Genomic DNA, 6,445 nt, shown 5'->3' on the forward strand with positions numbered 1-6,445 from the left:
CTGGCCATACAGTCAATCCATTGGCTACAGCTCATGAATCAGTGAGGAAGTCCACATATGGCCATTTCTCCTTCCAAACAAGTGTATGACCATGTATACTGCTTGAAGTTCTGCCCACTACAAAGATTTCCCTTCAGCAGTGTCTTTCAGGGTTGTCCCAGAAAGTGGTTATAATGCTACAGCTGTCTGCTTCTACGTAGTGCCTGCATAATGTGCAGAACCCATCAGTAAATCAGGTCCTAGTCTTCTCTTCCTCAGTCAGCCTATCATAGGGCATATTCCATGAAGCTATAGGTGCATGCTTGGCAGCAGACAGCATTGTAATGGGAGTAGAGGCCATAAGCATTTGGGTAACTTCTTCATGTATCTTCCTTGTGCCTGTTCAGGACCTGCTTGGGCCTTATCACATATATACCACTTCCATTTGATGATATATTGCTGTTGTGCATGTCCTACTTTATGGCTTGGTAGGTTGGATAACACTAAACTTATGATAGGCAGCTCAGGTTGCATAGTAATTTGGTGGTCTATTGTCAAATGTTCAGTTTCCACTAAGGCCCAACAGCAAGCCGAAAGTTGTCTTTCAAAGGGAGAATAGTTGTCTGCAGAGAATGGTAGAGCCTTGCTCCAAAATGCCAAAGGTCTCTTCTGTGATTCACCTCTAGAGATCTTCCAAAGGCACCAAACATCATCCCTCTCTGCCACTGACACCTCAAGTACCCTTGGTTCTACTGGATCCTATGATTCAAGTAGCAGAGCCACAGATATCTCAAATGATGTTACATTATATGATCAAAAAACTGAGGAAAGAAACCACAATTATTTGCTTAAAATGTATATGTATGCACAAATATTCATTTCTAACAAAATTTGACAGAAATACTTCTGTCAATTATAATCCTTATTTTTGCAGCTGGTCATGTGACCTTAGTTGGTACTTATGGCTACCTTTCTCCTCTACCAATTCTGTATTTCCTCTACCCTCAGCAAACACTTCAGCAGGTTTTTTACTCTTTTATTGCTGTAATGAGACACCATAACCAAGTCAACTCACAGAAAAAAAAGAGTTTATTGGGGCTTACAGTTTTAAATGGTGAGTCCATGACCAGCATGGCAATGGGCAGGCAGGCATGGTGCTGGAGCAGGAACTGAAAGCTCTCAACTCATCCACAGCACAAGGCTAACTGGGAATGGTGTGGGGTTTTGATACCTTGAACCATTCCCAGTCACACCTCCTTCAACAAGGCCCCACTTCCTAATACCTCCCCAAATGTCTACCTGCTAAGTACCAAGTATTCAAATACATGAACCCCTAGGCGTTATTCTCATTCAAACCACCACAGAGGACTGCATTTTTAAAGAGGCTTTATTGTACATTATAGAATTTGTATTTAAGAAAAAAGTCTAGATAGTCGTTGTTCATTTAAACATATATGTGAGACAAATTACTCAAAAAAGAACTTGTAAGGAAAAGCACAAATGCCCACTGGGATTGGTTTAAAATAGAGATGAATGGCCAATAGGTAGGCAGGAAGAGGTGGGACTTCTGGGCAGAAAGGAAGTAGAAAGAGGAATCTAGAGACATCAAGAGATGGAGAACAGGCAGGACATGCAGGAGAAGGGGTAACAGCCATGATCCACATGGCAGCATGTTGATGAATAGAAATGGGTTAATTTAAGTTACAAGAGCTAGTTAGGAACTAACCTAAGCTATAAGTTGAGCTTCCATAATTAACAAGAAGTTTCCATGCCATTATTTGGGAGCTGGCTGGCAGGTCAGAGAAAGATTTGTTACAGACAACTGTGGAAACCATATCACCAGCATCTCCTCCTGGCATCTGTTTACCGCTTAAATAACCTTGAGGAGCGGCCCCTTGCAGCTCCCCTCATAATCCCATAATAACTAGGGAAATGTTCCCTGAGAAAAGAGCCCCACAAATTCTTTCACACACATATCTCTGGTCCCCGAGTCTTCAGTTTTTTTAACATTTTTATTTCATAGCTAGTCATTGGTTTTGGAAAGCTGAGTTTCTAGAAATAATAATTTGGATATATTGGACTAAATCAAATATACTGTTAAATTGACTCCATTTGTTTCTATTCTGGTGAGACTACTAGAAATCTCCAAATTATTTTGTGGTTCTTTTTATATTTCCACTTGAGAGCCCTGGCCTGGAAGTATGATCAGATTATAATTTGATTTTTTTTCTTCATAATCAAATCAGTGTATATAGTGTGCAGGCTTTATTGCATCCTACCAGGTGCACAGCATGCCGGGTCATCTCTCCCCTGTGAAGTTGCAATTTATCACTGCATTCAGGTCTTGTCACTCAGTCCTACACTGTAAATATTCAGTAAAGTGTCACTGTTGTGGTTTAGCAGCCATTGGTGAGCAGGAAAAGTGTTAATATTGTGAACCTCCATTTGTCTTCAGTAATGCGTGCTGTGGGATGACCCTTTCGTACACTGTGAAGATGTCACTGTTTCACCTTGCTTGCCTAAGGCACCTGACTGATTTAACACAGAGCTGAGTGGCCAATAGCTAGACAGGAGAGGTTAGATGGGACTGCTGGGCAGAGAGAAGAACGGGACGAATCTAGGTGCATGAGAGAGATGCCAGAGACATGGAGGGAGTCAGGCACACAGAATGGAGGAGGGGTAAAAAGTCACATGGCAAAACACAGATTAATAGAAGCAAGTTAATTAAGTTATAAGAGCTAGTTGTGAACAAGCCTGAGGTTAAGGCCAGGCTTTCATAATAAGTCTCCATGTCATTATTTGGGAGCTGGTGATCCCCATGAGAAAGTCTGATAACTGCAGATCTTGCCACCATCATCAGCCTTAATTTGATTCCCGTCAGAAAACTAATCCTTGTCTAATTAGTGAGAAAGAGGAGGATTTATATGAGCGAGAATTGTTGAAACCAAGGTTGGATAAAGCACAGGGACAAATAGCCAAACAAATGGAAACACATAAGCTATGAACTAAAGGCTGAGGGGCCCCCAACTGGATCAGGCCGTCTGAATGGGTGAGACAGTTGATTGGCTTGATCTGTTTGGGAGGCATCTAGGCAGTGGTACCAGGTCCTGTGCTCATTGCATGAGTTGGCTGTTTGAAACCTGGAGCTTATGCAGGGACACTTGACTCTGTCTGGGAGGAAGGGACTAGACCTGCCTGGACTGAGTCTATCAGGTTGATCTCAGTCCTCGGGGGGAGGCTTTGCCCTGGAGGAGGTGGGAATGGGAAGTGGGTTTGGGGGGAGGGGGAGGGGGCAGGAGGGAGGAGAACAAAGAAATCCGTGGCTGATATGTAGAACTGAATGGTATTGTAAAATAAAATAAAAGGAAAAATAAAATAAAATCATGCCAATTTCAAAAAAAAAAAAAGAAAAAAGAAAACTAATCCTTCTGAAAAGTGAATATGATAATCTCAGCCCCGTAATTAAAGTGTTATGTGGTCATTTGTAGCATGAATTCTAATTGTTCTTAATAATAAAAACCCAGAGTTAGATATCAGGATAAATGCTGGAAGATCAGAAAAGTAAAGGAGCCAACCACCAGAGAGACCTTTTACCTCTACTGAATCCTCTGACCAAAGTGGGCAAGATCCTGTCTCTATGAATCCTCAGACGGGATGTGCTGAGCTCATATCTCCTCCCACCTTACATTCCTCTCTCTGCCCAGTCATATCCCTTCCTGTCTCCACCTTCCTAGTGCTGGGATCAAAAGCGCGTGACTCCCAAGTACTGGGATTAAAGGTGTGTGCCACCACTGCCTGGCTCTTTTTCTCTTCAGACTGGATCAATCATGTGTAGCCCAAGGTGACCTGGAACTCATAGAGATCCATCTGCCTCTGCCTCCTGAGTGCTGGGATTAAAGGTGTGTGCCACCAATGCCTGGCCTCTATGGCTAACTAGTGGCTTAGCTCTGCACCCTGACCTTCATGCAAGCTGTATTTGTTAGATCACAAACAAAATATCACCACAGCCATTCACTACAGTTTTAAAAGAAACTCCTGATTAGGTACTTAGCTCAATTGATAGAATGTTTGCGTAGTGTGAAGCCCTGGGCTTGATCTCCAGCACTGCATAAATTGAGCATGGTAATACAGTCCTGTAATCTAACCATTCAGGAGGTAGAGGCAGGAGGAACAGGTCTTTGCGGTGATTCTTGGCTTCATAGGAAGTTTGAGGCCAACCTGGGGCATGTGAGACCCCATTTATAAACAATTATCTATACTCTTTCACAGTCATATCCAGCTCTGCTCACTGTTTGGAATTTGGATGATATCTAAAGTCCCCATCGTCACAGGATCTCCTCTCTCACACGCAGCTCTAAGATTTACCATGGACTTACCTACTTATCTATCCCCCTTCACTTCCACTCTGTTCTGGAAAATGCTGTTCTCCACCTCATACTTAAGACATCTCAGTACTACTCCAGGTATGTGTCTAACTTACCCTTCTCAACAATTTTCTCTGTGTACATTTCTGCTATATTTTGTTTAAATAGGATCTCACTGTGTAGCCCTAGCTGGCCTGGAACTCGCTGTATAAAACAGGCTGGTCTGGAACCACAGAGATTTGCCACCATGGGATTAGAGGTTGTTCACCCCCATGCCTGGCCTAAGAAGTTCTCTAGGGTATCTGTGATTCAGCCTCCTGATACACAGGACTGTTTTATGATATCTACAGGCAGCTTCCTCAGCTGCCCATTAGCTCAATCTCATGGAGCACAAAGATGGAGAGACATGCAGCTTCACCTTCTGATTGGCTCTTGTGCTTCATCACCTCCACGGGGCAAGTGCTCCATCTGCCTGATGGACTGGCTGTGGCAAGACAGATGGGCACTGTGCCAGGTTGACCAACTAGAGGGGTAAAAATAAGGAAAGTGACTCTGGAAGAGTAAGGTGGTGCTGGGCTGCAGTAAGTGGGTGTGACTGTCAATGGTATGCTGAGATGTAGCAGACGAAAGAGCAGATGACATTTGCATTATATTAACTTATATATCCTTTATTATAATTTTGACATGTGGTGATGGGTGGCTGAGACTATTCTTTGGGCATAAAACTCTGGTCACAACCACTTTTATAGTCTGTTCTCAAGATGATCAAGGTCATCTGGAAAGCCAAGCATGATGGCACATCCCTCCCAGCCCTTGGGAGGCAGAGGCAGGAGAATCACAGACCAGACCAGCCTGTTCAACACAAAGCACAGGGTTTTAACCTGAAGATGCTGTGTGGTGATAGTGTGTCCCCCAATTTGTTGTGCACCCTTATAAACTTATCTGGGGTCAGAGAACAGAACAGTCACCAGATAGATATAGAGGCCAGAAAAAACGGTGGCACACACACCTATCACTTGGGAGGCAGAGATCCATGCGGATCTCTGTGAGTTCAAGGCCACACTGGAAACAGCCAGGCATGGTGCACACACCTTCAATCCCAGGAAGTGATGGCAGAAAGCAAAAAGGTATATGAGGCATGAGACTGGGAACCAGAGACTTTTTAATCTTTTAGGCTTTTGAGCAGCAGTTCAGCTGAGATCCATTCGGGTGAGGACTCAGAAGCTTTCAGTTCGAGGAAACAAGATCAGCTGAGGAATTGGCGAGGTGAGGTTGGCTGTGGCTTCTTCTGTTTCTCTGATCTTCCAGCGTTCAGCCAATACTTGGCCCTGGGTTTGTTTTTATTCATGACCTTTTAAGATTCGTGCTACAATGCTGCAGTAATCTTTCCTTTGGCTTGGATACTCTACTTTGGCCTATTGACTTAGTCACTCTACTGGACTGGATGCTTTCACTGTCAACTGGCCTCTCCCCGTTCACCATTATTTCCCCTTCCACCCAGCTCTACACTATATTCTATATATGCAAAACACACGATAAATAAATAATGAACAATTTTAAAAAAAACCTACTCATTGACAGCAGATCTCCCCACCTCCGGTGACCACTAAATACCCCAGTATTACATTCATTTCAGATTCTCACCTTTTAAGATTCCATATGGCTTCAGTTCCCATTTACCAACAACTGTGTCTAGTTTTATTTTTATTTATTTATTTTTTAAGATTTATTGCATATACAGTGTATGTATGCCTGCAGGCAGAGGGCACTAGATCTCAGTGTAAATGGCTGTGAGCCACCATGTGGTTGCTGGGAATTGAACTCAGGACCTCTGGAAGAGCAGCCAGTGCTCTTAACCCCTGAGCCATCTCTCCAGCCCTAGTTTTATTATTTTTTTTAATTTAGAGAAAAAAAGAAAATTTTAAGTCCCTGATAACATACATAGAAATGCTATTTTTAGTAATATGTAATGTCACAGTCTCTTAGAAATAGATGACATACACGTACAGGTAGGAAATTAAGCCCCTGACAACATGAGACAGCCTTGGACTTTCATTGTAATCACATTCCATAAGCCTTACCTGGCTATGTGGAACTAAGGT

This window comes from Peromyscus leucopus, chromosome 1, assembly GCF_004664715.2.
Source record: "Peromyscus leucopus breed LL Stock chromosome 1, UCI_PerLeu_2.1, whole genome shotgun sequence".
Classification (NCBI taxonomy): domain Eukaryota; kingdom Metazoa; phylum Chordata; class Mammalia; order Rodentia; family Cricetidae; genus Peromyscus; species Peromyscus leucopus.